The sequence below is a fragment of the Solanum stenotomum genome, chromosome 7 (assembly GCF_019186545.1).
Source record: "Solanum stenotomum isolate F172 chromosome 7, ASM1918654v1, whole genome shotgun sequence".
In the NCBI taxonomy this organism is placed as follows: Eukaryota; Viridiplantae; Streptophyta; class Magnoliopsida; order Solanales; family Solanaceae; genus Solanum; species Solanum stenotomum.
The window spans coordinates 24863502-24875680 of NC_064288.1; the positions used below are offsets into that span (position 1 = coordinate 24863502).

General features: G+C 31.9%; 1 long non-coding RNA gene across 1 annotated transcript; it reads left to right on the forward strand.

Annotated features, from left to right (window-relative positions):
* The first annotated feature begins 9435 nt into the window (after nt 1–9435).
* LOC125871258 (uncharacterized) lies at nt 9436–9933 on the forward strand. The gene is made up of 3 exons (XR_007446991.1): nt 9436–9518; nt 9595–9729; nt 9895–9933. It is a non-coding gene; the product is annotated as an uncharacterized LOC125871258 (long non-coding RNA).
* The last annotated feature ends 2246 nt before the right edge of the window (nt 9934–12179 follow it).

Genomic DNA, 12179 nt, shown 5'->3' on the forward strand with positions numbered 1-12179 from the left:
TACAGGTTCTTCTCCAAGACTTATACATGATGCATCTAAATTGCTGGATAAAAGAAGTCAACTAGGCAGAGTGACCAAGCTGACTTAACAAATAAGATGTCTTGCATTATATGTTGGAATTTACTTGGTTCTTGTTGTTTCAATATATAAACGACAAAGCTTTTAAAAACTGAAATAAAACAAATAATGTCATACCATAACTAGGTATCACTTTTCCTAGGTTTGTTGGGAGTACAATACTTACCTGCAATTATAGGTTTGTTGTCATACAATAAACTGTTCATATGACTATCAAACTAAAACTTTCACATTCTTCCTAGATTTGCTGAAGTCTAATATAGAATATGCCAGAAGAGAGATTCAATTATTGTTTTGTTTAAACTGTAGCCAATAGCCTTGTGGTGTTCATTTTTGCATCTTGGAGTGAACATCAAGTTTCTATTGCCCCTTTAATAATTCGACAAATCATGTATTCCTATGTAACTATATGAATATTAATTTGCAGAGAATTCCCTATTGAGAATGGGATGACATTGCAGTTCATTTACAACAGCAAGCAGTTCAAGATAAAGGAGGTTTGGCAGCTGGAACTGCAACTACCAACGTACATCGTAACGCGTATTTCAAGAAGACAATAAAGGCCATGCAAACCCCTTAGGAAAGATAACCATTAGCTTAATGGCATCCTAATATCTTACTCTTCGGATGCCATTAAGAAAAGATAACCATTCTTAAAGCAGGTCTCTAGCACACATAGCAGCAAATGGAAAAGAACAGAATACCTTAATGTAATTTCTACGTTATAAACATGAAATGAAACTACTTAATAAACATGAATGTTTTTCAATGAACTTCAACACTAGGTTCCTATTGATATGATTTTTATGTTAATCTAGTTCTAAATTTAATAGAATAGGCAAAAAATAATATTTTTTCTTGACACTAGTAAACTTATAGCCATTAAGTAACACGAAGAAGAAAAACAATTTGACACCAAGCTAATTCAAGGACCTATTCAAAACTGAATACATGAAGAGTATACAAACTATAAAGGAAGCAGACTGTATATGGTACCAAAAATCTCTACAACATCGAGTTTTAGAACACTGAATCTAAATCCGCGATATCAACAAGAAACTGATTTTTCGGCATATAACAAAAAGCAACTATAGCTATTAATTTGGACAGAGAACTAAAGAAAAACAAGATAATATTAATGCAGAAGTAAGACGAGCAGTAAAGATTAAACATATGCTCGACAAGTGAGTAGTTCTTTNATTCAATTATTGTTTTGTTTAAACTGTAGCCAATAGCCTTGTGGTGTTCATTTTTTCATCTTGGAGTGAACATCAAGTTTCTATTGCCCCTTTAATAATTCGACAGATCATGTATTCCTATGTAACTATATGAATATCAATTATTGTCATTTTTGCAGAGAATTCCCAATTGAGAATGGGATGACATTGCAGTTCATTTACAGCAGCAAGCAGTTCAAGACAAAGGAGGTTTGGCAGCTGGAACTGCAACTACCAACGTACATCGTAACACGTATTTCAAGAAGACAATGAAGGCCATGCAAACCCTTAGGAAAGATAACCATTAGCTTAATGTCATCCTAATATCTTACTCTTCGGATGCCATTAAGAAAAGATAACCATTCTTAAAGCATGTCTCTAGCACACATAGCAGCAAATGGAAAAGAACAGAATACCTTAATGTAATTTCTACGTTATAAACATGAAATGAAACTACTTAATAAACATGAATGTTTTTCAGTGAACTTCAACACTAGGTTCCTATTGATATGATTTTTATGTTAATCTAGTTCTAAATTTAATAGAATAGGCAAAAAATAATAATTTTTCTTGACACTAGTAAACTTATAGCCATTAAGTAACACGAAGAAGAAAAACAATTTGACACCAAGCTAATTCAAGGACCTATTCAAAACTGAATACATGAAGAGTATACAAACTATAAAGGAAGCAGACTGTATATGGTACCAAAAATCTCTACAACATCGAGTTTTAGAACACTGAATCTAAATCCGCGATATCAACAAGAAACTGATTTTTCGGCATATAACAAAAAGCAACTATAGCTATTAATTTGGACAGAGAACTAAAGAAAAACAAGATAATATTAATGCAGAAGTAAGACGAGCAGTAAAGATTAAACATATGCTCGACAAGTGAGTAGTTCTTTTTCTGATATTGTTAGCTTCCTTAACCCTTTACATGTTGATGCTAACGGTAGCCATCAAGATCACAACACGTGAAAATTAATATCCAGAACCAAAAGAAAACATGAAAGCTTTAAAAATAATACGAAAAGAGAGGAGTCGAGAAGAGCAGTTTTTGAACTCCAGTGGTTTTTCTTTCTTTGCTTTTCACATGCAAAGGCTGCTTATGATAGAGCATCGAACAATTTAACCAGTACGTTAGGATTACCTGTGATGGAGATGGCTACCATGAATTTCTTTGCTTGAGCAATGTGTTGAAAGCCTGAGGCGATCTGACTTTAAGCAGGATTAGGGTTTTTTTTTAAAAAAAAAGTTTCTTATTACTAATAGGAGGGAATATTTTATCGTAGTAGAAAAATTAGAGGGAAAAGTTAATAGCATGAAAAATTAGAGAAAAAAGTTAATAAATTTTCTTTTACTTTAATAAACTTCAGATGAAAATTTTATTTTTAAGCCAATTATTTCAACTTAAACTATAAACTTTCACTTAGAAGCTGGAAAAAATATATAAAATCCAATTACTACAACTCAAACTATAAAGTTGCTCTAGGACTACATAAAATCCACTTACTTCCACTTAATCTTATGATTATGGGCTCACACTAAGCTATATCTATATATAGGATGGCAATATTGAGCAGTAACATCAAGTAAATGACTAAGATAAAGAACATATTGAAATCAGGATAGAGAATTTTATATTTAGACAAAGATAGGAGGGGGCTAATTATCAACTTAATACCACAATTAATAAGGACAATTAAGCTTCAGAATCCATGCTCAACTAGATCACTGTAACATGCAAAATATACTAAAGATGTAGTACAAATGATAATCACGAAGAACAGGATTCATATAGGGAAAGAAACTACACATGTTGAATACTAAATTGGACACATATATAAGAAAATATTAACATAAGGAATCTGATTTAATACCAGACATATCAAAGGCTTCATTACAACACCATCAAGAATACTATAGAAGTGTACTGCCAACACTCTCATACTCTAACAAAATAATGAGCAACATATGACAGCAGAGGACATGTATAATACATTTCTCTCCTAAAACAAGATATGAACAGTTGTTTGAACATTCTTTAAAGAATACAAACTCAAAATTCAACTTATATTCAAAATCTGTTGAATGTGCAACTGCATAACTCATTTGGCACCCTCCAAACACAACGAAAGCATGAAGACTATTTCAACAATATAAGAACAGAACAATATCATGATGAACCAGTGAAACAAGCTAAAACATGAGGCAGGCATAGTGACCATGAGTTATGAAGAGTACAATGCGAACAGAGAAATAATTTCAAAATAGACACTAAGTGATACTAGAAACGAAACCTACAGTACCAATCTCAATGAAAATAAGATGAAGATTAAGAATGAAAGTTAGACTTAAACACATCACGCAAGAGAATCTTGAAACCAATCAAAGAACACATTATTATCAAACATTTAGTGCAAACTGAATCAAGAAAAGAGCTAAGAGTGCTTTACCTCGTTATGAGCAGTGACTGAGACAATGACAAGCTGAAATAAGCTATTCCACTACAACCGACTTCACTGGTGATCTCGAACTCAAATGAACCTTGGCTAGTGATGGACGGAAAAAGTGAAACTAACACCATGGCTTGGCTAGTGATGGATGGAAAGAGCGAAACTAACACCTTGACAGTGTTGTTCTTCACGACCCCAAAAAATCTGAAGCCTTATAGTCGAGATTGAGAGAGATGACAGTTAGAAAAGGAAAGAAGCAGGGCAGTGGTGAGAGTACGCAACCAATCAGAGTTCAACCAAAGAGAAATAAAGCTATATCTCAGTAATGATGAAGGCCTTTATTTGGAATATTAGATTAGTGAAGTCACAACAAGCTTTTCAAAGGGTTCAAATGTTGCATAAGGTTCACCACTTCACTTTTGTTACATTAATTGAGCCTTTTATGTTACAATTGTATATGCTAAGTGTGATGCTATGCAAAGGTTGAACTTGTGGAAGGATCTATATCAGGTTGCAGATGGTATAGATAGGCCTTGGTTGATTGGGGGTGATTTTAATATAGTTTTAAACGAGGAAGAAAAGATAGGAGGGTTACCCGTCTTAGATACTTCCAAGGGTAATCCTGGTCCTAGTTCTACTACTTTTTGTGTGAGAGATTATAATGGTACTCTAGTAGGGGCTAAGGGTGTGAAGTTGGTTGATTCTTCTAACTTGATGGCTGAGGCAATTGCAATTAGAGAGGGTCTGCAATACTGTTTAGACAAACATTTTCAACAGATTATTATTGAGGCTGACTCTTTGTCAATGGTTAATATTCTTAATGGAGAGTGGGAGTTACCTTGGAGCGTGACAATGGAGGTCAACTCCATCAATAGAACCAGAAATTCTATATCAGTAAGAGTACAACACTCCTTCAGTAAGGGAAATACTCTTGTTGATTTTTTTGCTAACCTAGTTTTTGTTTTTGCAGGTAATTATGAGTTCAATTCTTTCCATAAAGTCCCAACAACAGCCAAGAAGATAATAAATTTAGAAAAATGTAACACTCCATACATAAGAATCAAGCAGACAGATTCGGTAGGTACTAATTTGATTATCTAGTTCACAAAGTACTACACAACAATACGATATACAGGTACCGATAAGAAGCATGAAGGAGTTTACAATTGATGCTTAACTTTAGCAAACTTTTAAAGTTTGAAGCTATTTCGGTTGGTTAACCGTACCATGCACCTGGTGAGAGCATAGGGGTGTCCAAAGTGGTACGAAATCAAGACTCCGAAGTTCTTAGTGGTGTATTCGATTGTTGATAGCTCCTATCTGCATCCTCCACAGATCCAATCCAAATTTTTTGCAAACCCATAAATCGTATAAGCAACAATGAGTTAGTTTTCCAATTCAAAGGTCTAAATTTAGATGGTGGTATTTAACTCTTTGTGGGATTCAACCCATCAAAGATTAGACTAGAGAAAAGGAGTTCTAGTTCATATAAAATGCTTTTCAAGTCTTACCTGGAGCATTTTATAACAGCACCCAAGAGCAGCATTTTCTCAGATTGGGTGGTCTCCATAGATTCCGATCTCCGGAGTCAAGTTTGAGTGTGGAAACAGCTGAAATGGTGGAGATACGACATTGAAAAGTTGATATCCGGCGAGCGACTGGTGCTTGGAGATCATCAATGGCGGTGGCATAGAGATGGAAGAAGATGACTTTCCATTTCCTTCTTTAGTTGCCTAATTTGGTTTTGCCTTTCTCTTTCAACTTTTTGTTTTGTTTTATTTTGTTTTGATGATATATTCTCTTTTTGATTTAAATAAATGAGGTTTAAAGGGCCTCACTTTTAATTATAAAAAGAAGGGAAGAAGTGTGATTTTTTTATTTTTAAATGGGGTAGTTTCTTTTTTATTTTTTCTAAATTTATTTTAAATTAGTAATATAAAAAAAAAACTGATTATCAAAAAAATTTATAAAATAATTTAAAAATTGTGGATCTTCATACGTTAAATGGGGTTGTTTTTTTTTTTTTCATTTTTAAAAATATATTAAATTATATCCATATAGCAAACCTTACTTAATAATATAAAGAAAAAACTTCTAATCCAAAATAAATAAATTAAAAGAACCCACAACCATTAAATAATTAATTTAAAATTTGAATTTCAAATATTAACTAATCTTATCCCTAAAAAAAGGTCTAAACTTACATTTTAAAATACCAATAATATTTTATTTGAATTAGTTTTGATTTTTTTAAAAAAATAAAAAAATTACGAAACGGAATCGACAAATTATAAACATATTTTTTATAAATATATAACATAATATATAATCATAAGGAATAATTCTAAATATCTTACATATGATTTTATGACAAAATTTATTTTTTTAAAATTATTTTATAAAAAACAAAAAAATATCAAAAAAAAATATTTCAAACATGTATGTATTCCTTGTTTCTTTCACTAATCTTCTTTGTTTATGCAGTGCAATCATCAATCAGATTCCATCATCACGTAGAATACATGATTAATAAAATAAAAGTATGATAAGAAATAAATAGAGTTGTGAAAGCAAGAAACTAAATTTTTATCTATATTAAAAGATGAGTAATAGAAGGACATAAGTGAACAAATATTTAAAAAAAAAACACATGACAAAATGTTAACACAATAACAGTACATATGAACAAAAAAATGAAAAAGTAGTAAATAAAAATTTCAATGTAAATCGATAAATATTTAAATTTGATATAAGAAATTGTTTAGAAATATGAAAAACATCATGCTTATACTAATAAGATCATGTAATTGATATCATACTATATATAATGGAAAAAATAATAAACATAATAATCAATGAGAAGCTCTCAAGCAATATTTTAAAATAAAAATAAAATACAAAATTTTCATGTGGATATTTTAGTTTTAAAGGTAATACTCAAATAATTATATCTAAGAGAATAAATTCAGAATCACAGTTTAGTAATGATATTATTTGAGTTACAAATGAAATACAAAATGAAAAAAGTTTTACCAAATACCTAACTGAAATTTAAAATTTTGATATTTGATATCTACTTTTAACTACCAATTTTCGAGTTACTGAATTCGAAATTTAGAAATTTCGAACCTCCACCCCAACACTGATTATACAATATAGCTTGCCAAAAGTTAGGATTGGCAAAATTAAGCCCATTCGCCCAACCCGTTTAAGTTTGGATGGGTTATTGATCCACTTATTTATTAGGTTAACTCATTTCAATCCATTAAAATTTAGGTGATATGTAACAAATATTGAATCAACAGAAATCTTGTCAAAATATCCTTAAAGAACTTTTTAAAAAAATTGATATGTTATATATAGCCATTATAAAGAAAAATAACAATTTTATTAGGTACTAAAATATTGTAAAAAGAACTAAAATATTGTATTCCCTCCAATATATTTAACACTCCCTCCAATTTCTAATTGGCCAAAAAATGAATTCATAAAGAAATTAAAAAGCTCACCACTATACGTTCTTGCCCCAGATCAAAATAGGAGCTGCTAAACCCTATTTCCCTCTCCTTCACATTTCCACCCATAAATTATAACTTTGTCGAGAAAAAAGTTACAATTGTAAAAAAAATCCGTACAGAAAAAAGAAATCTTCAGCTTCTTCAAGAAGAAGACATGGATTGAAATGGCTAACAGAGACGCAGTTCCAAAAATTTTACCCAAAGGTGAGGAAAAAGATCCTCTTTTTCGACACCCCAAATTCTCAATTACTAGTTGTTTGTTGTTGGTTTTTCATTTTCTTGGATTAGTATTGAAAGAATTTATTTGGTGTTTATGTTAATGCAGTGAATCTTGATTGATCGTGATGAGTACCAATCTTTCTTGGGTGTTTTTCATCAGTTTAATACATGTTTTCTGGAGAGTTGTTAAAGCTGTATTTCCCCCTTCTTTCTACAGATCATGTTGTTACTGTACGTTTCTCTCTTCTTTGATGACGGATGGTAATTTCCGTACTTCTTCTAGGCCTTCATTTGGGAAACTGAAGAAACAGTTCGAAGAACTCCGACATCGTTTGGAGGAGTTGGGGAGTCTATGGTAGCGGATATGGGTTGTGGTGAAATATTTATTTGAAAGCTTGTAAATATCACACAACTTTAACAATTTTGAACTCAAACCATTTGAAAGGGCTAAGATAAAATTTCATGAAAAATGGGGTGTCTAAGCTTCAAAGGGATGTTTCCTTTGCAATCTCATGAAATAGCACTAGAAAGTTTGAGTTAAAGTTTCATTGGATTCTATTTTCATTTACTTCGAAAGTCCTCGTGAGAATCCTTGGTGGTGGAATTATCTCCAGCAACTCGAGTTCAAGTTCGCTGCCCAAAAGGAGGTAGAATACTTTTAACTTTAGTTCGTTTAATTTCTGTTAGTTTTGAGTTTGCATTGTTCATCACCTTATTGGTTATTATGTGTTAAGATTGAGTGGTTTGGTAACAAAGTTTGCATTTATCGTGTGGGAAGTTTACTCTACATGAAAGAGCTCTTGATTCTTTCACTTGAGTGCTAGCTGATCATCTTTCCTCTATTCTGCTTCCAATGCCTACATTCATCTGTTTGCATCTCGTATTTAAGTTATATGACTATTCATCTCATTGAATGTGACTGTTCGACCCTTGAGATAAGCTTATGTTTTAGAGTCGTTTGATGGATATTTTATACTGCCTTGCTTCAAGCAGTTGGTTGGAAAGTTGTGTTGATCGAGTGCTATAGTTCTTGAAGAGCTACTCGCTGAAGAACACGATTCACAATTTCTTGTTGAAGACGCTTCACAGATGAACACGCCTCACTAAAATGCTTCATCACATTGAAAGGATTTTGACGGAATAGGGTTTATCAGGTAAGAAATTCTATAGTCGAAATTTTAGCTTTAGAGTTTTGATATTCTTGTGTATGGGTGTTTGTGGGAAGTTGATAAATACGTGTCTACATTTGTTGAAAGCATATGGTTTGATTCTTTTCAACTTTTTCTTCCTGAAAGCAATTTTTCTTGGACTTATTTAGTTGGGTATTGAATTATTGTCTTAACACATGTACTGTCATTAACTTGAAGCAAGCAATGTATACCATTTCATATGCAATACAACAATAATCGAGTCTCTATGTCCTCTGTTTCAGATCCATCTTTCCCACTCTTCCTCCATGCAAAGAATCATCAATTGCTTCAAACTCTTGCAACCATGGTATTAGATTCTTCAAAAATTGGGATAAAATTTACATGAATAACATAGAAAAGTAAGAACGACAAGCATAAGAAAAGATATAAGTTTGAGTTCACACATGTAGTCTATTTATATTCTTCAACATCTGGTACATCTATTTATTCGTCAGAGATTTCTAAAGAAGGAACTTTCTTTTCTACAATCTTGACTTCTCTAATTTCAAAATTCCTGGAAAAGTTGAGGCATTTAATATCAGATGGTAATAGACTTTAATGAAGAAGTGATTATTCAAGTTACTAACTTAAATCAAACTAAATTTAGAGAGTGAAATTTTAGCATGGGCTAGTAGACATGCTATGTTCCCTATGTTTCATCTCAAATCTATATTAAGTGAGCTTATTATTTGATATACTGATGATATATAATGTCTTGGGTCCTATTCAGATTTGGAATGAAACGTGTCTGGCTGGATTCTTTTTCCAACCATGCAACCACGAGTTATTTGTCAAGCACACTCTTAACATGGAAATGGCCATTGTCATGGCAAGGGTATGATTGCAATAACTTCTTCTGTTTCCAGCTATGGTTACCTTTTGATCCACTTCATTGCCTTGTAAATTTACAGGAAGCTGGCGTGGACTGGATCATTCATCTTGATACTGATGAGCTAATGCATCCAGCTGGAACTAGTGAGTATTCTTTACGGAGACTTCTGGCAGATATACCTGAAGATGTTGACATGGTCGTATTTCCTAACTATGTAAGTCATATTTGAGATTGCTCTAGGTTGTCTTCTAACTCTGTCTAAGCATGTAATTACATGCATGAATAGTCAAAAAGCATGCATTTGCTTCGTTTTCATATTCTGCTGTCTTTTTTCTTGTTAATATCTTCTCTAATGATGACAAATATTTCAGGAGAGCAGTGTTGAGAGAGATGATGTGAAGGAACCTTTTAGTGAAGTAAGATATCTTTTCACTGTATCCTAATGGTGCTCATAGATGGCACAACTACATGAAAATCCCAAAGCATGCTTGTTCTGCATGTTACTTGTTTTTCTTTTATTTCTATTTCGTTTCTTATTTATTCCCAGTCCTCCAAAAGGTATTTTGTGTGGTTCCTTCTATGCTTGTCTTGGTGTCTTCAGTAGAGTGCCTGGGTTCCCAAGAGAATATTTTGGGATTTTTCTCTATCTAAATCTGTAGGAATTCTAGGAGCTCTAAGATAAGATTAAAGCTTCATCTGAAAGTTCCATGCTACACCAAAAGTAAAACAAAGTTGAATTGTTGCAGCTGAATTGTTGAGCTCTAAGATTGAAGTAGAATTCTAGGAGCTCTAAGATTGGAGCTCTAAGTTGCTTTTGAAACTCTGTTGCAGCTGAATTCTTTTTGCTTGTTGAATTGTTGGGCATCTGTATTGATCTTTGAATTACACATCCACTTTCATGAAATCTGAATAATGTTCTAGCTGCTGGGAGGAATCTGGAACCTGCAATCTGAAATTGTAATCTGTAATCTGCAATAATCTGAAATCTGTAATCTGCAATAATACTTTGATTCTATGCTTGTCTGGGTGTTTGCAGTAGAGTGTCTTGGGTTATAGTAACTTTATACTTTTTCCTTTAGGAAGATGGAGGGAAAAAAAAGCAAAAAGAGACATGAAGTTCATGTCTCTTTTTTGGGTTATAGTAACTTTATACTTTTATTATACTAGACCCTTCACTCCAACAAAACTTCCAACTTCTATAACTGTTGCAATTTGATTTGTTGTACATGGTTTGTTTTGATTGTTATTTTCTTTCTAAATGTGTAGGGAAATGGAGGTGATCAAATTTGAAGGATCGCCACAAGTCAATTTGATCTCATTGAAGTGGAAGTGGATAGTGAAGAGTTTTGAACTATTGTAAAAATTTGAATACATTATATTTGATTTTGAGAAATATATTCATTGCTAGAATATATGTTGAACTATTGTAAGAGTACTTTTTGAACTATTGTGTACACATATTTAGAATATTGCTTTATAAGTATGTGTATGTACACAGGACATACTATCTTTTGAAGTTTATTGCAAATATATATATTTGAATTACTTATTAGCTAATTTAATGTTTGAGATTATTTATTGCAAAACAATATTAGTGTTTTTTAATTAGACATTGTGGCATATAAATATTTTATAGCCAAAATAATATATTACCACACTTAAAAGTGTAGCCAAAGGACTGTAAATTGTGGTATGCACATGGGCAAGGACTACACTTCAAAGTGTTGTCATACATAAGATAGAAAAGGCAACACTTTAAAATCGGGGGCAATAAGGAAGCAAAGGCCACACTTGGCTTAGCTTATGGATTATAAATTTTAGCATGTACATAAGAAAATTACACTTAATGAGTGTTGTTGTAGATGAGATATAAAAGGCGACACTTTTAAAGTGTGACCAATAACAGCAGTTCAGGTACTTTAATGGTCGGATTTTAATTTATATATAGTGACTCTGGTAGTCAGCGAATGCGGACTGCTGTAGTCGACAAGTATTTTTCGACACTCAATCTGCCGACTACTCAAAAGTAGTTGGAAAGTCATTGAAAAACTACATTTTTCGACCAATTTTGAAGTCGGGAAACAACGAAATTCTAGTAGTGTAATATATTCGATATTTATTTAAAATGTCGCTATTTTAGCAACACTTTTGCTAAAAGTCGCTAAAATCAATGACATTTTACAACAAATGTCACTATTTTAGTGACATTTTTTCTAAATGTCACTAAAATCAATGACATTTTGCAGTAAATGTCATAACATATTCAACGTTTTTATTAAATGTCACTATTTAAGCGATATTTTTTCTAAATGTCACTAAAACCAATGACATTTTGTAATAAATGTCGTATTATATTCGACATTTGTAGCAAATGTCATCATTTAAATGACATTTTTGCTAAATGTCGCTAAAAACAACGACATTTTTCAATAAATGTCATTATTTTAGTGACATTTTACAACAAATGTCACTATTTTAGTGACATTTTTTCTAAATGTCACTAAAATCAATGACATTTTGCAGTAAATGTCATAACATATTCGACATTTATATTAAATGTCACTATTTAAGCGATATTTTTTCTAAATGTCACTAAAACCAATGACATTTTGTAATAAATGTCATATTATATTCGACATTTGTAGCAAATGTCATCATTTAAAT